Here is a 24,419-nt window from a genome sequence, read left to right on the forward strand (position 1 = left end):
AGCGTCTAGCTCACCTAAATCCCCAAACAGCTTTAAAACAAGCTAAACTAAGCCTAAAAGCAATTTATAACTCACCTAAACCCAACAATAAAATATGAAAATCATCAAATATGTCTAGAAAAAATCAAACTTGGTAAACTGTTCCCTAAAATGAGAATGTTCACCCCACCTATGACCAAAACACATTAATCTATGTCTAAAAAGTTTATAATTCAACTTACACACAAGATTCAAGTCTAAAATATCATCAATATCGGTTTTAAAAAATCTAAACCCATCGTTAAACTGAGATTTGGTCACTGTTAGGTGGGGTATGGTGTTATTTCTACCCCTATCGCTAAGCCAGGGTATTCCATCTAGGGGTATCATATACTGTGTCGGGGTATACCTGTATTAAAAAAAAGTCCCATTCCACCATCTTGAAAAGCATGAAAACATAATACAGTAACTCTGGAATCAGATAAACTAAAGGGGCAGGTGAGGTGCTGTTTTCCAAAAATTTGGAACTACATATCCACTAGAATGATTATTGTAAACTGTCATCTGTCCACCGTATCAAAAATTACCAGATGAGATACCAGCATGTGTGGTGTGTGAGATGTTATTTTCCATTACATTACTGGCATGAAAGAATAATTGGAAATGTTATTTTACATTTTAAGAGTTATTCAAACTCATTAACTGATGCTGACATTTTAGAAAGGTTGAACAGAATTTTAGTTATACGCTTAACACTTAGGTACACTTAATTACATTTCACAGACCAGTCGAGATGATGACTCTATGCTGCGCTCTCAGATAGTAGACCATATGATGGCTGTGACGGTGGTGCGGATGGGTCAAACGTGCGGATGGGTCAAACTTAAATCCTGTATTCTTCCAATGGTCATCCAGACGATTCTTGAACAAATTGACTGACCTTGCCTCGGCAACTTCTGACAGGAGTTCATTCCACATACTGACTGTCCAATAGTAGAAAATATTGCGTTGTACACCGAATACCCCATCAACAGGGCGATCCTGGAATAACTGTCTGTTGCACTGATAGCTTGGTCTATCTGAGGGCTTGAAGGATGCTGGGAGTATTTCTCTTTCATAGATGCTTAAGTGCTTCCAGAGCTCTATTATGTTCCCTCTATGCCTTCTATATCTCAGTGTTGGTAAATTTAGGTACTTGAGTCTTTCTGGATAGTCGAGATGTTCAAGTCCATCCACCAACTTGGTAGCTCTTATTTGTACATGTTCTAGCTTGTTTTCTAGGCTCTTGCTGACGGGTGACCAAACGGCTTGTGCATATTCCAGGTGGCTTCGAACAAAGGTTGTGTATAGAGGCCTGAATATGCTAGGACTGAGGTGGGAGAAGACTCAACAAATAAGACCCCTCAGTCAGTTGGCCAGTTTAATCTTTCCTAGAATGTGCTCTTCAAATTTCAAGGTTGAGTCCACAATTACACCAAGTCTTTATCTACCCACATGCTCCAGCTCATATCCACAGACTGTGTAACGGTGGGGCTTGGCAACGCAGAAGTTCCAGGCCACACACTCTCCGGAGCCCAGGAGGCTTCCCCAACATGACGCTGAAGCTGGAACAAACCCCCCACACACACATCCCCTCCCACAGGCAAAGAGTGCACTCTTACCCCTGGAAAAGGAATCCTGGGCTTGGTAACATAAACTTGTTGTCCCAACTGTCTCAGGTCCTTTCTAACTTCACCGCTAGACCCACTCTGGGCACAAACCACACAACCCTATCAACAGACTAAGAGAAAGAAAGAGCCAAGGTTGTAGCCATCTCCCCCTTAGCCTTAGTGCCACTAATTCACCACAGTACAACACCCATACAGTCGTGAAGTTAAACCCCGGCCCCTTCCTTTTCCAGAGAATACCCTGGCAGCGAGTGTAAATGTCATATCCGGGACATCTCCCTCCAGATTTCCCCGCTCCAATTCCCCTTCACCCCAACTGACCATTCCTGCATATAGATCTCACGGTTTTGGACGTAAAACTGTGTAAAGGCCAGTGAAACAACAAATCTTTCGCCCTGCCATCTGGAGTTATTGTGGTTACCCTGTACTCTTCAGATGTGTCGAGACCTTCTTTGGTGTTCCTCCCTGTTTGGAAGAACCCCACTGGACTAGCAAAAATCCTAGTATAACACTTTTCTTTTCAAGTGGATACTGTAGAATATGAGTTCCTTTCCCTCTTTCCTATGAAACTTCCATGACAGCTTTTCTATGCTACATGATGGAACTTCTCACTATTTCCTGCCAGCTTCGGCTGGAGAGTTTGGTGGGTAGGGGGTGCCTTTCTGTTTTCCTATCCTCGTCTTTAGCTAATAGAATAATTTAGTTAATTATAACCTTCACTATACCATACAAACACGAAAGGACCAAAGAGTTTGTAGCTGTTTACTTTCCTTTCTGCTTCGTTGTACACTACCGTCTCTCTGTCAACTCGCATCCCTCCACGTCCTTTATCTCTTCCTCCCTCTCACCCATCTCCTTCTTCCCTCCACCTATCACCTCTCCCTTCCCTCCCACTCCCCCTTCTCTCCAAACCCCGCTTCTCCCCTGCATCCCACTTCCTCTTCTCTCCTCCCTCCCACTCAACATTCTTTTTTTCCAATCCCCCCCCTTCCTCCCTTCCATTTGCCCTTCTTCCTTTCAAATCCCGCTTCTCCCCTCCCTCCCTTTCGCACCCACCTTCTTCCCTCAAACTCCCATCTCTCCTCTACTCCCCCTGGCTGTATAACCCCAGCCATTAAGCTTGCGATTACCCCGAGTGTCATCAGGAACCACAGTAGGCCGCAAGAAGACCCAAAAGCCAGGACCCTAGTTTAGCAGTCATTATCGGGGGTGGGGGTGGGGGGCTCAAGAATGCCACAGTGGGATGTTCAAGTATGACTCCGTCTGGTATGGTGGGCCTCCATGCCTCATACCGTAATGGCGGTGGGTTGGTGGGGAACGTGTTCGTGGTGTGGTGGGGAGTGGTGGTGGTTGTGGAGGTGTGAAGAATGGTGTTGTAAGGAAAAGAGAATGGTAACGGTGGCGGTGGTGTAGGGAAAAGGCGATAGTGAGTGGTGGTGGTGCTGATGGTATCAGGAAAGATCGTGGAGGTAACGATGTGGGCGATATGAGACAGGTGCTTATGGTAGTGATGGGGGTATGGGGAGAAGTAGTGGTGGTGGCAGTAGTAACGGGACAGATACTAGTGGTGGTATTTAGAAGGTAAAGACATCTATGATTGGAACGGAGAAGCACATAAGTAGCAGGACTGGGGAGCAATGGTTATGGTGAATGTATGAAAAAAGTCTAGTGGAACCAGAAAAGGCAGCAGCAGAGGTGGTGGTCTGAGGGAGTGGAAGGCGAAGTCGACAAAGGCAGAGGTGGTGGTACTAATGAGGATGTGTGGAAAGACCAAAGGTCAGTGGAAGTAAAGAGATGGTCGTATTGATCGTGAAATAATAATGAAGAAATTTTTGCACAGATGATATGAGGAAAGGCTAATGTGGTGGTGCTGGTACGTGGAATGGTTGAGGTATGGTAGTAGTGACATCAGTGACAATAATAATGCTAATAATGACGGTTGGGAAGTGACAGAAAGGTGACAGTGTGTTATCAACAAGGCCGTGGCAGACTTTGATAACGGAAGGAGGACGAGAACACAGTGACACTGCAATAACGCCAGTGGTGTGACAGTGATGAGTGTTTGCGGGGGTGGTGGCTGTTCTGCGGATCACGGTAAACGGTGAAAGATAATGAGGCCACAGTTGAAGGTGGTGATGCTTGTAAAGCAAGTACCCTTGGCAGAAACGTTGCAATCAGTGGTAAATAATGCTGCTGAAACTAATGCTGTTGAAAAGCGAAGATTATCGTATTGGAAGTGATAATTCATCCATCAAACAGAATTCACTTACAACTTATAAATCTAACTCCTCCATTCCTTATACAGCAAAGGCTTTAAAATTTCAAATTATCATCATCATCATCATCACATTTCAGAGAGGGGTAAATCCAGAATGAGAAAAATGACAACAAAACAGGTAAAACATCGAGTACTCATGATTCTCCTTTTCGTATTTAGGTAACTATACTGTATCAGAAAATATTTAAGATGTTACAGTAACCAACTTTGCAAAAAGAAAACCTGGAAGGAGGGCAGTCCTATTACGTGTCTGTTTCAGATGATATTATTCAGCTTAGTTAAAGCCTCTTGTAGTGAAGGGGTAATGAAGGCAATTTTTTTTTTTTCTCCAGTTCGAAAATTCTTCTCTAAGCTGAATAACATCCTCAGGGGAGAGCATGAATAAATTAAAGCACATGTCACCGGACTGAAGAGGCCAAACTCATAATGACATCTACCTTCACGACCTTTGTGGTCGACAGCCATAAATGTGTTTTTACTATTTCACTAACTAAAGAAACCCGAAGTAGAAGACACCAGAATTAACAATGAAACAAGGCGTCAGTATCAAACAGTCATTAATACTGGCCGATGCTGATGCATAAAATACGCTAACAAATCACATACCCTTGGGACGAACGTCAGATATTTACCAAAGCCTTGCGGCTCTATTGGCTTGCTCAGCACTTCTCCAAATTACAGCCGTCTCTGAACCACGCTCGCTTTCGATCGGGCCGCAAACCACTTGCCCAAACGAAAGCCGTTTCTGACCAACCATCACCACCACCACAGCAACCATTACCACCATCAAAGCTATTACTACTACCACCACAGCTACCATCATCATCACACCTATTGCTACCACTACCATCACCACAGCTACTTCCACCGTCATCATTACAGCTACCATCAGCAACAACACCAGCACCACCACACCCACAGCTACCACTACCATCATCATCATCACAGCTGCCATCACTACCATCACCATCATCATCACAGCTACTACCACGATCATCATCACAACACCACCACCACATCTACCAACACCACTACCATCACACAGCGACCACCACCACCACCACAGCTACCATCATTTTCTGCTGAACAATATCATCCGTTTGTAGCGTCACTGAAGTAACAGACATCGGACTGTAGATTCTCTCTCTCTCTCTCTCTTTCTAAAGACGCATGAAACTCCACAGATGCCCTACTGTCTCTTCCACGAGCACATATTGTAACACCAATGGGAACTGTAAGTCCAAAACAACCCTCCAGAAAATTTCAGTCATCAAACTGAAACTGGCCCATTTGGGATCCAAATCCACCGATCTTGCCAAGTTTGATTAAAATAATTTTTTCCAGTGTTGGCTGTTACACACACACACACACACACACACACACACACACACACACACAGATTATGGCATATCAGATGAGCAATGCTGAACTTAAAAAGGAAATTGCTGCTAACCACATCGCTCCAGGATATCTTCTCGAGGCTAAAAAAAATAGCCTTGTGGAGGACACAACAGAACAGAAAAATCATCGCAAGGAAAGGGTTAAGGTGGCGTCACACTACACCAAAAGTGGCTAACATGCAAACCAGTTTTGCGAGCAAAAACGGCTAGCAGAATCAGGTGTCCGTCACACTCATGTGTTTTTGCGAGCCGAAACGGCTAACAGTGTTGTCTGCCTTGGCGCCTCGTGGTCATTTATAAACAAACCACCACGGAGTATCCACTCCTTTTTCCTCCGTTTCTACAACCTTCTAACGTACTTTAGCAACTTCTGAGCCACACAGCAGTCTACTGGAGTTTTCCTGGCTGCAGGATCCATATCGAAATCTGATTTCTACTTGTTGTTTGGAGACAAAACAGACAGCCTCCACGGGCTGGTCACCCGAGTGTCCGATTATTTATTTCATGTTACAAGAAAAAAATAAAGTTGAATAAAAATCACATGAATTAAATTGTACTTACGTAACAATTTTAGTTAAAGTTTCCTTCTGTGAATAACAGAATATTTTCTCAACAATTACAAAATTAATATAGGCTCATTTGAGTTCTAATCCCACCAACAAGCTGTGAGCGAGAATTGTTATCCATTTCGCCTCGCAAGCAAAATCTCGCTCACCGTGAGTCAGTTTGGCTAGCGGGTCGCAAAATTGGCTAGCATGTTAGCCACTTTTGTCCCAGTGTGATGCTGCCTTTAAGTGTAAAGGAGAATGAAGGGTGTGGCTTGTTGGCAGGGCGGTAATATGATCGCCTAATTGCTACAGTGAAGACATTTCGTGACCCGTTGCTACACGTGAACGATAAACTGCAGATATTGTGCTTTAATCACTCGGTTGAACGAATATTCTTACGAATGTGTCACTCTTTAATCTATTAGCAGACTTTCAAGCCCAGAGTTTATCCAGGGTAGTCACGACAAACAATTCCAAGCACCGTATATCACAACTCTGCGCTGTTCCTTCCTACCAATCCAAGCCGCTCTGATTCATGTCCAGTCGGCAACAAAAGTTCTGTTGCCATTCCTTCTTCCTTCTCCATGGACTTTAACAATCAGCCTCATGTATCCATAAAAACCCATGCTTATGACAATCTGAACACAGATCACTGTCATCTGTGCCGTTAGCTTCGAATTCTTCGAATTGATTTTCAAGTTCATGGAGAGAAAAGCAGGAGAGGCGACATGACTTTTGTTGCCGACAACACTCCACTTTATCCTTCCACTCCATTCCTCTTATCTCACGTCAACATAAATGGCTGGGAAAGTAAACTAACCCTGCTGGCATAACTCTTCAACATTATCTTCCACCAGTCCAATCTGCCTTGACTTACTAAAAAAAAAAAAAAAAAAACTTCCCACTTAAAGTATATCTCGGACTTCATCTCCTCGTTCTAGGTCTTCCTTTCCCCACTCTACCATCAACTTTCTTCCTACAAACTTCATTTACTAACGTGACACATTGCCAGCCACTCTGCTGCTAATGTTTCCTAAGTCTACTAATAGTAATACCAAGTCGGTTCACTTTCCCTCAAGGCGCAGGGAGGCTTGGCTTGGGTGTGACGTCAGTCGGCTTAAGTAAAAGAAAATGTATAAAAGGGCAGACTCAAATTAAACATTTATAATAAGGGAAAACGAAGAACGGCAAGAAGTGCGGACTCATTTAACCGTATAACATAGCAGTAGGTTCCCTCACATGCCTACGCCTTCCCTCACTCCCCCATACCTTCCCTCACTTCGGATTGAAAATGTGTCACGATCTGGAGAGTGCAGCATACATCCATTCACCACCACGGTCAGGCGTCAACTGAACTTGGGTTTCGTGCCAGCTGACGTCGCTCCGATGCTCTGCCTCCTGCGCCAGCTTGGACCCGTTTTAGATGGAAGTGATCCGAATGGGTATTATTACTCTTAGAATGTTTCCTTGCGGCTTACGGGGCTGTTATTCTTAACTAAAACATAAAACGCTCAATCGTTTCCCAGTGTCCAAATTCCCCTCCAGCCTACAATAACGGCAAGATAAGGGGGAGAGTGGTAGGATGTGAGAATGAATGGGTGTGGAAAGAAGGCCGTAGTGTGGGAGAAGCGGTGGGGTGTGGGACAAGTGGTGGGGTGTGGGACAAGTGATGGGGTGTGGGAGGAGTGGTGAGATGTGGGAGGTGTGGCGGGATGTGGAGGAAGGGCAAGGGTATGGGAGGAGTGGTGAGGATGCAGGAGTGGTTATGGGGTGCAGAAGGAAAGATTGTGGAGTGCAGGAGTGGTTGTGGGGTGCCGAAGGAGTGGATGTGGTGTGCAGGAGTAGTGGTTGTGGGATGTAGGAACAGCGGTTGTTGGGTGAGGGAGGAAGGATGAGGATCAGTAGGCTTGAGCAAAAGCAAAGTGGGTGGAATGCTAGGAATAGGGGTGGGGAAGGGGTTCAGAAGAGCAGCTGAAGGCTGGGAGAATTCTTGGGTTAGAAAGAAATGCTGGAGGTTTGGATGTCAGATGAAAAGTTGGGAGGAAGAAGGAATAAGGTATGTGAGGAGAGCGGGACGGATAGGGATCAACGGAAGGAGAACGAATGAGAACTATAACATGGTAGAATGGGATGATTGATCGAGAGGAACGGGAGAAAAACTAAGGATGACAATGGTACGAGAGGAGAAGCGAGGAGAAGATGAATGGGAGAGGGAAGAGAGGAGGTACGCGTGAAGCAGAGAAGAGGAGGTAAGGAAGGAGTACAAGAAAGGGGGTACGGAAGAAGTACAGAAGAAGAGGAGGGAAAACGTAAAAGACAGGAGTTATGGGATGAGTACAAAGATCCACAGGCAGGAGGAGCAACAAGCAGCCTGGGGTGGCCTGCTGGGGGCCACCTGCCATACCTGATCTTCCTGGTTGAACGATTTCTGACAACACTCGCTGCTTTGCTGCCAAGGGGCCTCTTTGTGTCAGTCCCAGCCTTGTCTGATCCCTCTCTGTGTCGCCCCCATCTCCCTATTTGATCCTCTTCTTTGTGCCAACCCCCACATCTCTCCCTCTTCGATCCCCCTGCCTTTATGCAAACTTCTATACTCCACATACACCTCTTCTTTGTCAACTCCTATACCTGCCCCTCCTTTCTTTATGCCAATCTTCACACCTTCCCTCTTTGGCCCTCTCTCCTCTAAGCCAACCCAACACCTTCCTCTCTTTGATCGTCTCTTCTTTATGTAAACCCACACTTCACCCTCTTTGAACCTCTCTACTTTATGTAAATCCACACTTTACCCCCTTTGATCCCCCTCTTCATTGTGCCCCCTCCCCCTCTTTGACTCCACCCCCCCCCCTCTTTTTTTAACGTCTGCCAACCCCGGCTTCCTTATCTCTGATCCTCTCTTCTTTGTGTCACCTCTCCTCCATGTGCCACCACCTCTCCTTTTATTATTTCTTTTTGCCACAACAGCACTACTTACGACATTTTCTGCCGTCTGTCTGCCTCACACACACACACAATATAGAGCATTTTAAAAGAACCATCGATGGAACCTTACACACTAGAACGAGTGTGTAGTGGGTATGTATTACTGTATTACCAAACAGATCCGAAGTATCTCTTTGGTATGGACCATAAAGTCTTTGAGATTATAACTTTTCCTTGTAAGTCTCTCTCTCTCTCTCTCTCTCTCTCTCTCTCTCTCTCTCTCTCTCTCTCGTGTGTGTGTGTGTGTGTGTGTGTGTGTGTGTGTGTGTGTGTGTGTGTGTGTATTTGCACCATTTCTTGTCCATGTCTAGGTGTATAAACTTAAAATACGGAAGCTGGCCAACTGTTTGTAATAACTGGGCACGACGTTTATAGTTTCTTATCTCAGATGCTAAGATCAAACATTGCGACAACTGATAATCATGTTACTCGCCCCATCGTAAAGGAATCCATATTCAAGGGCGTATGGACATTCCGCCTTTACTACTGCAGGTGTAACAGAGGTGCTACCTCAACGACAAATAATGTGATACTTAAGGGAAAGAAAAGCAGGAGTTAATAGCTCGTGAGTGCGTCTCAATGAATATAAACGGAAGGTGGTTAGGAACGTGAGGCAGGGGAGGGGATATGGGTTAATTATTATCGTGAAGTGTCACCGCAATTCATTACCGTTCGCAAGCTTGTACAGATACCCTACTGTGTAACAGTACAATCCAAAGTATGCATATGCTTTCATCATATATAATACCTTTTAGCTGACCACTGTCGCCGCGGCTGAACCCCTGCTAGTGTATACTTGTATATACGCATGTATGAGTGTATGCATAAAAATTACTTACATTAAAATACTAACCTAGCAAAGATTCATATATATTCAATAAATCTAGGTTAAGCTAATGTTCAAGTGGAAAGTGTATTTACTACCATGAGACAACTAGTATATATTATATAAACAATTATATAATTACTACCCACTGATATTTCTAGCTGCTGAATGGAGCTCCTGTTACTGAAGTACTCGTATGTGCAAAATATACTCGTCTCGTAATGAGTGAAAAAAATCCCTCTTCCCCCTCCGCCTACTTTCAAGGCATTGTCCATGTGCCCCCTACCCCCAATCCCACCTCTCCCCGCCACCACAGTTCCTCGGCCACAAGGGGTACGTGTGAGCTTCTCTCTCTCTCTTCCCCCCCCCCCTCATCTTTCTCTTTCCTTCGTTTCCTCCTCCTCCTCTCCTTTACCCTTCCATTTCTTCTTTTCTTCTTTCTTCCCTTCTCTTGCTCCTTTCGTTTTCTTCTTCCTGCATTCTTAATTCCCCTCCCTCTTCTTCCCCCCCTCCCTCCTCTTTCTCACCCCCCCCCAATATCTCTTCTTCTCCTCCCTCCGGCCCCACCCAGTATATGCCCTCAAGGCAGCTATTCAATTGTGGACAAGAGCAACATAATGCAAACTAGCCGTAAGATGGCATCGGTGAAGCCCATTCCTTTTTCACTCCCATCTTTTCTGGTGGGGCACAATGGTAAAGAGAAAATGAACCGGAGACAAAAGGCGCACCGTTTGTTGGACGTCGACCTTTGCCAAGGACGTTCCGACTCAACCGAAAATCCTTACTTTTTTGCTTTCTCAGTGGAATTCAGATAAGGATTTGTGTTGTCAGGGAAGCTGCTTTAATTTGGATTGTTCCGTCAAGGAAAGCTCTGAGGTGACGAACTGTGTGTGTGTGTGTGTGTGTGTGTGTGTGTGTGTGTGTGTGTGTGTGTGTGTGTGTGTGTTAAACTTGACCTTTCGGTTTTAGTGGTCTCAGTTATTGCTCCCAACCTCCCCCTTCTGCCCCCCCCCCCAAAAAAAAAAAAAAGTTACGGGAATTATAAGGTAGATATTTAATATTACGACTATTCCACGGCTCCCTCCGGAGTGCCGACATGTCTTCCGGTATGCGGGGAATTGGCCTCATCCACACCAACAGAATAATAGTGAGGGTGGTGAACCTGTGAACCGCCTCACCCCGTCCAGCCCCACCCAACTTACAGCTCGACCCCTTTCCACACCAGTTTGCTCCACTCCACTTCATTCACCCATACGTTCTTGCTGAACGGGCTTACATCATCTTGCATTAGTTTATCCCCGTCCATTATACCCCAGATCTACATAAGTGGCCACCTGCCATCCATTCATCCCTTATTTAGCACTCTTTATCCTTAGACTGTCAAAATTTCTCTCAGATGAATCAATCTTTCTGTCGCAGGCTGAAATAATTCAGTCGAATGGCGTGGACATTCAAAGCAGCAAAATGGTCGGTGACGAACGCCAAGCCTCTAACTTGCATGGTACCACACATGCAGGACCGGAAACTCAATACCGCTTACCACACGGCATCCAGAATCTCGGCAACTCACAAATCGGCACACACACACACACACTAATGCACATAGACTAGATACTATGAAATGTACACAAGACTCCTGAATGCACTCTCTTGAACACACATAAACATCACAAAATATATACAGACTCAGGACGCACAGACTCTAAGGCACATATACATTTCTGATCGCACACAAACTCTATAATGTACTCAGACTTTATAATATACAGAAACTCCGGAACGTACAGTCTAAAACAAAAGTCGTGTCGCGATTTTTGGTGAAGACATCTGATAAAAGACTAACCTTTAGGGCATGCCAGTCTCGAATGCGTTACTGGGGTGGGACTCTCAGATTGTTTCGCGACTGACATTAAATCATCGGACAAAGCAGCGACACGACTTTTGTCTAAGACTGTACACAGACTCCAGAACATACGAACTCCAGAATATAGCGAAACTCCAGAACATACACATTCTCTAGGACGTACATTCAAACTTAAACGTTCCCGGATTAAGAACACAAGGACACCAACGAACGCACACAGGTACTTAGGAACGCACAAGGACGTCTGACTTCACACACACAACCACGACAGCGTACACAGGGACTCACGACGACACGAGAGCGGGTGGAGCGCGGAGCAAACACAGGCAAATACTGTGGAAAAGGGGGCACAGAAAGGAAAGGACGAGTTGGAACAAAGATGGAAACTTCTTAACGAGTACCAGTATCTGAAGATCTCTATAAAGTTAAAATAACATGATCTCGTCGGCCAGTAAGAAAACGAAGATGGTGTGTGTGTGTGTGTGTGTGTGTGTGTGTGTGTGTGTGTGTGTGTGTGTGTGTGTGTGTGTGTGTGTGTGTGTGTGTGTGTGTGTGTTTTGGGGGTGAAACAAAAAGGGACAATTATGAATGAAACTGGATGTATCTTCTCTGACGCAAGGTGTGTGTGTGTGTGTGTGTGTGTGTGTGTGTGTGTGTGTGTGTGTGTGTGTGTGTGTGTGTGTGTAATAACATTAATGGATACTCGTAATAAAAAAATGACTGGATATATCTTCTCTGATGCCATACTGTACAGCTTTGTTATGATGATGATGATAAAAAAAAAAAAAAAAAAAAAAAAAACTTACAATAGCTACAAGAAACGGAATACAACAAAACAAAATGAATTAAAAAATAATAAACCCGATAACGCCACAAAAAACAGTAAAACTTATCCTCGCACGAAAAGAAAAAATAAAATCTAAGAATTGGAAGAGCTAAGGCATGGCAAAATCGCCGATACATGAAGCCCAAATCCGGGAGTATGAGAACCGAAGCCCAATCCAACCCAAGCCTTCTCATTTTTTTTACAACCTTCTTCCCTTATCATTTTACTCACATTTTCTTCTTACTAACTCAGTACGTTTTAGAATAATGTTCATTGTTTTCTGTTCTTACTCCGTGTTATTGCTGATTCATTCCACTGCTTAACGTTTGTCAGGTGTTTCTTTACTTACTTCCATGCATCTTTCCTTGCCATTTCACTTTTTTTTTTCTTCTCGCACTCTATTTTGGTAAAAATTTTTGTTGTTTCGTGCTCTGACGCCGTGTTTATTTTATATCTTCAAACCACTGTTAACGTTTGTATGGCATTTTTTTTCCCTGTCTTCTAGCATTCTCTCCTTTGTCATTTAACTTTTATTCTCTTTTCCTCTCACTTTATTCTGAATTAATTAGCCACGTCTTCTTATTCGCTTTTACTGTTGCGCCATTTCACGGTTTACAACTAAGTGCTTATTCACTTTCTTTCATACCTGTTTCAAGGCTTATCATCACTTTCCTCCTCCGTCATTTTTTTTTTTTTTTTCAGCACTTCACCCACTCTCTCTTTACCAGGTCTTTGTTTTCTCTAATTTCACTCCTCGTTGTCCCTTTCCGCCCATGTCTCTATATCATTCCAAAGTCTTTTGTCTTTTCTCTCTTATTGTTCTTCCTCTTATCCCACTGTCTTTCCGGAGTCGCTGCTCTATTTTTCTTCTCGCAAGCCCCATTTTAAACACCACACTCATCACTTCTTCTTCTTTCAGTTTCCTCTGTTATATTTCTTCCAGCTCTTAATTCTTCCCACTGCTCCACTCGCTAATTCCTCCTCTATTTTCGCTAGTTTCACTTTCCTCGTCCAACTTCTTGTCATCTAACAACTAAACCTCTTCCTCTACCTCCCGCTTCTCCCAACTTTCCTCACACTCGTCTCCCTGCCCATCCCCTGCTTATCCACGACCCCCACAACGGCCCAGCCCTTTTCTAACCTGAGGGTGGAGCCTGATGAGAAGACGGCTGGGATGAAGGAAGAGGGAGAGGCAGAGGTAGACGGGAGCGAAGGATAGAGAGGTGAGATGAATGACAAGGAATGGAGGAGGAAAAAAAGGAAAGAATAAACTAGGAAGACGGTACAATAGAAATGACAAACGAAACCAGGAAGAATGAGAAATCTAAACACATGAAGGAACTAAGAACATATCATCATCATCATCCGGACCCTCCAAGGGCAGGGTGAGGAATAGCAACGTCCAGATAGCCCAAATTTGCCCAATCCAATGGGCCATGCTTCCATTAGCTCACCAATCAAGTCCCCAGAATCCTGGCTCTATCTGATACGCAAAAAACATTCACCACGTTCTGTAGCTTCACATAAAAGTACCCGACTGAGTCAGTCCGGACGCTGTCACGTTAAAAAGGGATGCCAAATGCCTGGTCGTGCGTTTCTCCTCACAAAAGTCATCCAGCCAGCTCGATCTCTTGTCAATCCCCTATCCTCACAAATATATAAAAACTACGCGCGAAAGAAAGAGCACAAGAAATCAGAGGGAAAGATATGGATGAAGAGAGAACAACAAAGATAGCTAGAAAGAAATGATCATTATAATGAAATGAGACAGGATGAGAAAAGGCTAGATAGCAAAGAAATGGAAGAGGGAACTACAGGTGAATAAACAAACAATGGTAAGTAGAAAGAAACAAGGAAGATAGGTAGCGGGTGAGAGAAACAAGAAGCTAAAGGCATGGAAGGAGCCAGAAAGACGGAAGAGGAAAGTCTACAAGACTGGTACACAGTAACGATGATAAATATGGAGAAACAAAGGAAGTTAAGGAAATAGAAGTGATATGGATAAGCAGAGAAAAACTGGGTACGAAGGGCACCGAAGAAGGAATCAGAAAGTAAGACATGAGGAAGCGAAGAAGAAAGTCTGCATAAATAAGGAAGTGTGAGGGAAGTGAAGAGGAAAGCAGGGTGGAGGCTGCTCATGACCCAACCACACTTTCCCCTGCGAACACCTGGGGGATCTCATCTCCCTCTCATTCGCCTGCATCACGCCAAGCCTTAAGGAGGGTGAAAAAAAGACAGATGCGCATCATACACACAAAGCACACGTACCGTACCCAAAACGAGGCTCACAAGCATATATATAAAACACACACACACACACACACACACACACACACACACACACACACACACACACACACACACACACACACATTTCTCTTTCGCTCTCTCTCTCTCTTACAATCATAAACACTCATATGCACAAACTTTGAAAAGCACTCTTACATAGAAACGCACACGCATACAAGAATCAAATCCCTCAAAAATAATAGCATTAAAAAAAAAGAAAGACGAGAAATCGGTACAGGAATCAATGTAAATCATCAAGTGTTATTTACTACAAGAAAAATCTAATTCCAGATTTAATTTCCTCCTACCTCTCATCACCCCTACCCGTGCTCCTTCAGTCCAGTGACGTCTGTATTATTTTATTCTTGCTATTCCTGACTATCACAGTCCTCATAAGAGATTTCTTTTTTAAAACTGATGGGTTACAAACATCATTTTTCAACCCCTTCACTACCAGGGTTTCTCATAATCTAAACACAACTATATAGTAGCAGGGTGAATACACAGTACTGGAAAGGGTAGAGACAGACATAGCGAGAGAGACGAGGCGACACGGGTGGGAATTTGCCAACACCAGCCCAAGGTGATCACCCATCCGAGTATAAACCTGAACTTTGGGTTGCTCAACTTTCTGAGGGTAGGCGACAAAAGAGGAGGAAAGGGGCAGGCCGGGGGGAGGCGGTGTGGAAGGACGGAAGGTAAAGCGAGAGTGGATAGAAAGAATGGGAAGGAAAAGGGGGGAGCGGAAGGGGTGAGGGAGGGAGGGGAAGCATAAGGAGAAGTGGCAGGAGGGAAGAGGGGAGGAGACTAAGTGGGAGTGGAGTGTGAGAAGGGAAGGAATGTAAATAAGGAGATGAGGGAGAAGAAGTGGGGAAAGTAATAGGGGAGTGGCGGGAGGGAAGGGGGAATGAGAATGAGGGAGTGGAAGGAGGGAAGGGGGAAAGTGAAAGAGGGCCTGGAGGGGGAGGATGGGGGGAGGGAGGAAAGGGGAAGTGGAGAGAGGGTGGAGGAGTAAGGTAAAGAGGGACTGATGGAAGGAAAGGGGAGGATGCAAAAGGGGAAAGGAGGAAGGGAGATAAGGCTAAGAGGAAAGGATGGGAGGGGGGAAGGGAAATTTGGCTGGCAAATACGGCTTCTATTTTTTCTTCTCGTCATTCAGAACACACTGGTATGCAAATCAAGGAAAAATGAATACGAGAAATGGAGACGTCCTGTTCAGTTGCTCTACTAAATCTCTGGAAATGCCTGACACTAAATTATCTGTAATGTACTTCCTACATGACAAGTGTTATCCAATTACAGCAGTCACAAAAGTGTCTGGCAATTCTGTTAGTCATGTTCCTTCCATTCGAACGACTCAAATGATGAAATACGGATAAGTAAAGGTTAATATCATGCAAGTTTTTGTATGATGATGGCGTAGGAACTGGAAATATTTTATCATGCTACATGACTCCATGCAAAACACCTCGAATGTGATAACTGCAAGTAATGGCCTAAAATTAAGAGGAAAAATCTACCTCACACTAAACTGACAGAAGAATGGCGCTAGTTAAAAACCGAAGAAAGACAAAAAGCTACCTAACACGAACTGACTGAGCAACTACCGTGGTTTTCTAAAGAATACAGGATTTTAGGGAAATAAGTTACGTACTTTATGGGCCTTTCGTGATGGAGATGTGATTAAACTGGAGAGCTCACCAAACTTGCACGCGGACGGCCCTTCTGAACTCGACTAAGACAAATACGATGGGTATCAAGCCAGTTCTTACTCTTCATAATAACTTGTGAAAAATACTGTCATCTTGTAGGACCTCATCTAGATCTCAGTAGACACAACATATGTCTTACGTCTCCGAATTATATACTGCACAACCGCTGCACTCCTGGAGTTTATCTGATCTTTTGATTTTTCTCCCATTCTCTGTCGTTTCATTTTTTTTTCTCATTTTCCTTTCACTTAATTTTTCTTTAAGGGTTGGTTCACCTTCTCTTATTTCATTTATCTTTCCTTATAACTGTACACCTGTCTTCTCCTTCCTACTTACTTTCTTCTTTCATTCCTGTCTCACTTTCCTCTCAACTCTCATTCTTGTCCTCCTCACTCCTTTTATCTCCCACTATCAGTAAAGCAGATTCTCTTCCTTGTTTCTATTAGCTACTTTTCTTCTAAGTCCCACTTTCTTTCTCCTATCTTCCTTCTAAACCATTCTTCCTCCTATTCCTCTCTTCCATTTCTCTCTCTCCTTTCCCACCTCTTTCTTCCTTCAACGTCTCTTCTTCACACTTCTCCCGTCTCTTCCCCACACCCTCTCCTGTCTCTCCCACTTCTCTCTTCTCCCAGCTCCAATCATCTCTCTTCCTGTTCCTCTCACCACACTCTCTCCCAGGACCGTATCACTGAGCATCCAGCACATCTGTGCGGGACCTGATGAAGCGATTCAGTTTGGCGACCATAAATTAAGCGAGATCGCAGGAGGGAGAGGGGGTATACGATGAATGGGCGGAATGAGGAGGGGAGGCTGCGCGTGGCGAATGTGCTTTGGGAACTCTATTGACAACGGGACACAGGAAGGTGATGCACCAAGAGACACGACTCAGCCAAACTGTTAAATAAAGTAGAAGACATGGTAACTGAATACCTTATCCTGTGTTGTGTATGACGATTTCATTGAAATCCATGTGTTAACTTTCTCCTATTTCTGATCATCTATATTTTTAGAAGAGGGGTTGACCCCCTTCAAGAATCATTGAGTTGGATCATGCTCCTCGAATATCGCATTACGGATATGTGTGCACTGTACAACAGATACTAACATAGCAAAGCCGCATCTGTCCTCCTTTCATCGTTTCTGGGAATTTTTAAATTTGGTGAGGGGGTAACCCTCCTAAAAATCATGGTTGGAAAATGATATATTGTGAAGACTTTCGGAGTAACCAGATGGACTCATCTGGGAAGTTTCATTCAAAGCTTTCTATTTTTTATTTTTATTTTTGGGAAGGGACTGACTCCCAAAGAATCACTGGGGAGTCATGTTCCCGAATACTGCACTAAGGAGGAAAGTCCACGGTACAAACTGTGGAAACACAAACACACACACACACACACACACACACACACACACACACACACACACACACACACACTCGTATACATACGAGTGCCATATGATCTCTAAACTGAGTGACAAGCCAAATGATTTCCTGTACCAAAGAAACCATTTACTACGCTGGGTGGTAACCATATAACCGGGGTTTCTGGCAGGGTTAAGTGTCCCCCAGATTCCCCTAACCAAAATCACTTGATCATGGCACTTGTTTCAGGGAGCCTCGGAGGGCCCAATACCTGCCCAGGGCACCAACGAAATGGGCAGACTCGCATGGCCATGTGCAATGTGAGGAGTGTGAATCAGGAAAGCAAGAGGATGGAAGTGGTGAATGTGTCCAAGAGTGCAAGATATGCCGTGATGGCATTGTGTGAAACGAAGATGAAAGGTTTTGAAGTGGAGGAGCGGAAAGGTGTGAAATGTGTAAAATCGGTCATGAATGGGCGCGGAAGATACAAGGAAGGAGTTGCTTTGTTGATGAATGAGGTGTGGAAGAGTGGAATGAGAGACTACAGATGTGTCAGGTCGAGGTGTATGTATGTCAAGTTCAAGTTTGAGAAGGTGAAAGTCACGGTGATTGTAGCGTATGCACCGTGTGAGGACAGGAGTGAGAGAGAGAAAGACAAGTTTTGGGATGAGCTGGATGAAGTAGTGGGAGAAATGCCCAGGAGTTATAAGGTAAAGAGAGAGAAAGACAGGTTTTGGGATGAGCTGGATGAAGTAGTGGGAGAAATGCCCAGGAGCTATAAGGTAATCATATTGGGTGATATGAATGGAAGAGTAGGCACTGGTTCTGAGGATAACATAATGGGTTGTAATGGAGTACAATGAGAAAGTGACAATGGGAAGCGACTAAAGGATATGAGTCAGGATAGGAGGTTGTGCATTTGTAACTCGTATTTCAAACAAAAAGATGCACATAAATATACATGGTATAGAGGGAACGGGGATCGTGCTGAAAAAAAACCTGATTGATTAAGTGCTCAGCGAGAGGTCGATGATGAGAATGGTTGCTGATACGAGGGACGTGAAAGGTCGATGTGGAGGTCTGTCAGATCATGTGACTGTGGTATGCAAGATCAAGCTGAGAGGAGTGAGGTGGATCAGGAGAGACAGCAGCAGTCAGGGAGAAAGGCTGAAAGTTGAGAATCGAAGAAATGGCAGATGATTACAGGACCAAAGTAGAGGTGGAATTTGAAGCAGTGAACTGGAATAAAATGGATCTGGACAGCCTGTGGTATGCATATAGGGATTGCTTAGTTAGAAATGTTAAAGCGGTGTGTGGTGTGGCAAGAGTAACAACAAAGAAGGTACAGCATGGTGGGATGATGAGGTTAAGAGAGCAGTGGAGGAAAAGAGGAAGAAGTTAAGTGGTTACAGGACTGAGGTTCAGTTGAAATAAGAACTGAATATACTGACAGCAAGAAGCATGTACAGAGACTAGTGAGGAGGAAAAAGAAGAAGGTAAATGATGATCTAGGAAGATAAATGAATGCAAACTACTCTGAAAATACGAAGTTATTCTGGAAAGAAGTATGGAAATGCAGAAGTGAAAGCAGAAAGATATGTGATGCTGTGAAGGATGTAGGTGGTAGATTATTAACCCATGGGGATGAAGTACAGACCAGATGGAATAAATATTTTGAGAGCCTGATGAACGGGAACAGACAGAGCAGAGCGACTGTATACATGACTGGTTTTGGGGGTGTGCAGAGAAGGAATGCCGTGCCAGGAGACGTGACACTAGCACATGTGAACAATGCTCTGAAGCTACTGAAAAATGGGAAAGCAGCTGGGGTTGATGAGGTGTATGCAGAGGCAATTAAGTGCAGTGGAGAGAGTGAAATGAAGTGTTTGTTGGAGATATATAAGATGGCAAGGATGAGTGAAACTGTGCCAGCAGAGTGGAAAAAGGCTGTGATTGTACCCCTTTACAAAAATAAAGGTGAGCGAAGTGAGTGCAAAAATTATCGTAGCATATGTTTACTGAGTGTCACAGGGAAGGTATATGGAAGAATTATTATAGAGAAAGTAAGGGAGATATCAGAAGTTCTAGTGAGTGATGAACAGGGTTGGTTTAGGAGTGGCAAAAGATGTGTGGATCAAATATTTGCAGTGAGACAGATAGCAGAGGAGGCTTGTGAGATGGACCATAAGGTGTTTAAGGCATTCATGGATCTGGAAAAAGCATATGGCGAAGTGGACAGAGAAGGATTGTGGAAAGTTTTGCGCATGTATGGTGTAGATGGTAAGCTGCTAGGTGCCGCCAAGAGTTTTTATGATGGTAGTGATGCATGTGTAAGGGTTAATGGGCATCTAAGTGAATGGTTCACGATTGGTGTGGGCGTGCAACAAGGTTATGTGATGTCCCCATGGCTGTCCAATATATATATATATATATATATATATATATATATACTGTATATATATATATATATATATATATATATATACTGTATATATATATATATGGCTGGAGTGATGAGAGGAGTAAAAATACGAGTAATGAAGAGGGGGGGATGGCGTTGGTAATGAATGGTGATGGATGGAATATCTGAAATATGTTGTATGCTGATGATGCAGTACTATTTGCAAATACCGGACAAGAACTTGGTAGGGTAGTGTAGAGTTGTGCTGAAGTCTGTGAGCGTCGTGCCTTGAGAGCAAATGTAGAAAAGAGTAAAGTGATGGTTATTGAGACAGAAGGTGACTCCCAGTGCGATGTTACAGTGAATGGAGAGAGACTGGAATTGGTGAGAGAGTTAAAATATCTGGGTAACGTGATAGAACAGAGAGGAAAATGTGCAAAGAAGTGGAAAGCAGAGTGACACGAGGAAGAAAAATAGTTGGTGGAATGAAGGACTTGATAAGAAACAGAGGCTTGAGTGTTGCAGCTGCACGAGGCTTACATGAAGGAATTTTAATGCCAACTTTAACATATAAATGTGAGACTATGGTGTGGCATGAAAATGAAAAGTCAAGAGTAAGAGTAGTGGAAATGGGACTGCTAATGAATGTATGTGGAGTACAGAGGATGGACAGGATACGAAATAATGTGATCCGTGAAAGATGTGGAGTGAGGAAGTAGCAGGGCACCAGAATCGAAGAGAGTGTACTGAGATCGTTTGGTCATGTGAAGAGGATGGATATTAGAGTGGTGAAAAAGGTATATCTGAACGAATTTAATGGAGTGAGGAGGCGAGGTAGGCCAAGGAGAAGGAGGAGAGATATGGTGGATGAATGTGTGAGGAAGAGAGGTTTGGAAGTCAGTGAGGCTAGGGAACTGACAAGAGATCGGGGTGGCTGGATGAATGTAGTGCATGATCAGGGATTTGGCACCCCTTTTTAACGTGGCAGCATCCGGACTGACTCTATCGGATACGTTTCTGTGAAGTTACAGAACGTGGCGAATGTTTTTGGCATATCCGATAGTCAGGATTCCAGGGGCTTGAATGATGAGTGAATGGAAGCGTGGCCCATCAGACTGGGAAAATTTGGGCTGTCCGGACATGGCTGCTACTCACCATGTCCTAGGGTGGGACAGGAGGTCCGGATGATGATGATAACGATGATGATGATGATTATTACAGGGGCGTATGGAGGGTCCTATTGGTGTGAGGGAGTAGTTATGATAACAGAAAGGATACCAAGCATAATACCGCAGTCACCATGAATATCTCTAGGTTTGGGGGTAAGGAAACAAATAAAAATATAAACATATATACAACCAAGAGATAGACACAGAGAGAAGGAAAATGACTAACTGAAGCCCTACTACAGTATATGGACAAACAAACTGACACATGGACAAGCAGGTAAATAGACAGCTAGACACAGGCATACAGATAGTAACTTAAGAGAATAAATCAACTAAGCAGCAATAAAAAGAGGCAAGGAAGAAAGGCCTCGACAAACTAATGATCACAATTTGGTTTAGAATAAGACAGTGAACCATGTCCAGGGGAAAGGAAAGTTGAAAAGTCATTAGAAAACTCAGCGTCTCCTGCCCGAATGTGAATGGGATGGGGTAAAAGGGGGGATTATCTGTGTTATGAGAGATCTTGGAATCCTGTAACTGCCTGATAACTGAAGTCATTACAAGGCATGAGGTTACAAGAGACATTCATCATCATCATCATCATTGCCAGACGCCATGTATCCCAAACGGGGTGGCCAAGGCTTAGAATTAATTGTTTTACAGGGAGGGGCACTAATCTTCCACCAACCCCACTTGACACGTAGGGAGAACGTTATGCCAACAGCATCTGGTGTTCCCAGGCGGTCACCCATCCAAGTACTAACCAGACCCAATGTTGCTTAACTTCGCTGATCGGACGGGAAGCGGTGTACTCAACGTGGTATCGCCTCCTTAATTCGCAGCTTTCACTTAGCTGGATCATCCTTCCCTTTGTTTATTTTGTCTCCCGCTTATCCCTTAATTGAGATGACTATCTGTCATACAGTTGTTTGCACCCACTGTTTTTGTTGATATTAGTTGTTACTTATCAATCACATCCTTAAATTCCATCTTTTACTACATCATTCATGTTCATTTCTGCTTATCCCTTAACTGAGATAGCTGTATTTAACCCCTAAAAACCTATGGCTGTCAAACGACAGTTATGAAAAAATGTCGCATAAAGTCTTATGGCTGTCGATGGTACAGAGGCTATCAAAAACTGGCGGTAGGTAGCACCGTCTCTTTTATGATGTATATTGGACCTTGCCAATGGGAACTAAGAGGTCAGGTGGTGGGAGGCATGATCTGGCCCCCTCCCCAGGTGTGGGACCACCCTCCCCCTCCTCCGGCCATCTCTCTACCTCCCTTTGCCCTACTGGATCCTGCCTTCTGTGTCCCCTTCCACCCAAACTGTCCCCCATATCCCCTCTAGACCATATTGGGTGTGTGTGGCATACATATTCCTTCCCTTTCCCCCCTCCTGATGCCCCCCACACTCCCTCCACCCTTCTATTCCCCCTTATTTCTCAAGAACATCTCATTCTTGCTCATAGTAAGTGACTTTTTTTTAACTTTTGACGGTCGGTTGTGCAGTAATCACTACATATAAGAGTGAAATATATATTACTGTTCAGTAAAATCAAGCTCTTCAAATCTATAGGACCAAAATTTACTTTCAGTGCAGTTTTTTTTCTCTCCATACTTTTTTTTTTTTTTTAATGCTAGTAAGAAGGAATCAAAGGCCTTGAGCCCATAAACTGTTCCATCCAAGAAAAACACAAAAACAACACAAGAAAGAGCCAAATTCAAGATCTGATCATTTAGAGATGCCTGGACACACTGCGTTTGAAAGACTGGAGATCATAGGAAGCAGGAAATACAGAGGGAGACAGTTCCAGAGTTGATCTGTTGCATAAATGAAGAACTGGGAGTAACAGTTAACTCCTGCATTAGAGAGTTCAACAGAAATGGGATGAGAGTTTGTCACTAGACAAGTGTTACAAGCCCGTCGTAGAGGTGGAGGGATGCAAGCAGACAGTTCAGAGGAGCAGTGACCATTGAAGCAGTGACAGAAAAGAGATAAAGATGCAACAGTGTGGCGAAGAGACAGAGGTTGAAGGGAGCCAGTAAGAGGAGGAGAGTTAATGATAGAAAAAGCCTTTGACTCCATCCTACTGAGAAGAGCTGTATGTGGGGAGCCTTCCCACAAATGAGAGTTGTACTCTACACAGGGGTGAATAAAACCCGTGTATAAAGTCAACAACTGTGCAGGGGTAAAGAAGGTATGGAGTCGGGTTAGGACACCTAATCTCTTGGAAGAAGATTATACATGAGATAATATGATCTTTCCAAGATAAGTCCCGAGTGAATGAAATCTCAAGCATGTTCAAGGATGATGCAGGATTATGCTGGGTATTATTAAACATTAGTGTGTACTCCTGTGAAGATTTTGTCGGGTTCATGGGTGTAAAAACCGAGTCTTTGATGCAATAAAAACAACCAGATTATTTTTACCCCAGTCAGAGATACGAGCCACGTCAGACATTAGGTGTGCCATAGCCTCATCTCTTGTCTGTTGAAGTAACTGCTGAGATGGATCTTACAGGAACCGAATGGAAAGGTGAAAGGTGGAGTCATCAGCGTGCGAGTGGATAGGGTTAGATGTATAGCTTAGAAGGTCACTGATGAATAAAAGGAAGAGAGTTGGTGATAGCACAGAGCCCTGAGGAACATCACTGATGACAGATCTAGGAGAAGAACGATGGCCGTCTACAACAGTGGCTATAGAACGACCAGAAAGGAAGCTATAGATGAAGGCACAGATAGAAGGATGAAAACCATAAGAGGGCACTTTGGAAATTAAAAGAGTTATGCCAGACTTGATTGAAAGCCTTTGAGATGTCAAGTGCAATGACAAAGCTTTCGCCAAAATCCAGATAGGAGGATGACCAGGAGTCTCAAAGGCAGGTGAGTAGATCGCCAGTGAAACGTCTCTGATGGAACCCATACTGACGATCAGAAAGAAGGTTGTGATGGGCAAGATACTTTAAAATTTTTCTATTAAGAACTGACTCAAAAACTTTTGAGACACATGATGTTAAAGCAACTGGACAATAGTTAGAGGGTTGGGAATGGTCACCCTTCTTTGGGACTGGCTGAATGAGAGCATCCTTCCAGCAAGAAGGAAAGGTAC

The 24,419-nt window shown here is 43.9% G+C and overlaps 1 protein-coding gene and 1 pseudogene across 1 annotated transcript in view; both read right to left on the bottom strand.

The window, feature by feature from the left end:
• bbg (PDZ domain-containing protein big bang) overlaps positions 1–24,419 on the bottom strand; it is a 172,567-nt gene that overhangs the window by 47,970 nt on the left and 100,178 nt on the right. The gene's annotated exons all lie outside the window — the stretch shown is intronic.
• Positions 22,020–22,138, bottom strand: LOC145404808 (5S ribosomal RNA; annotated as a pseudogene).

The sequence above is a fragment of the Coenobita brevimanus genome, chromosome 64 (assembly GCF_032717465.1).
Source record: "Coenobita brevimanus isolate Jiangsu-jjx chromosome 64, ASM3271746v2, whole genome shotgun sequence".
NCBI lineage: Eukaryota > Metazoa > Arthropoda > Malacostraca > Decapoda > Coenobitidae > Coenobita > Coenobita brevimanus.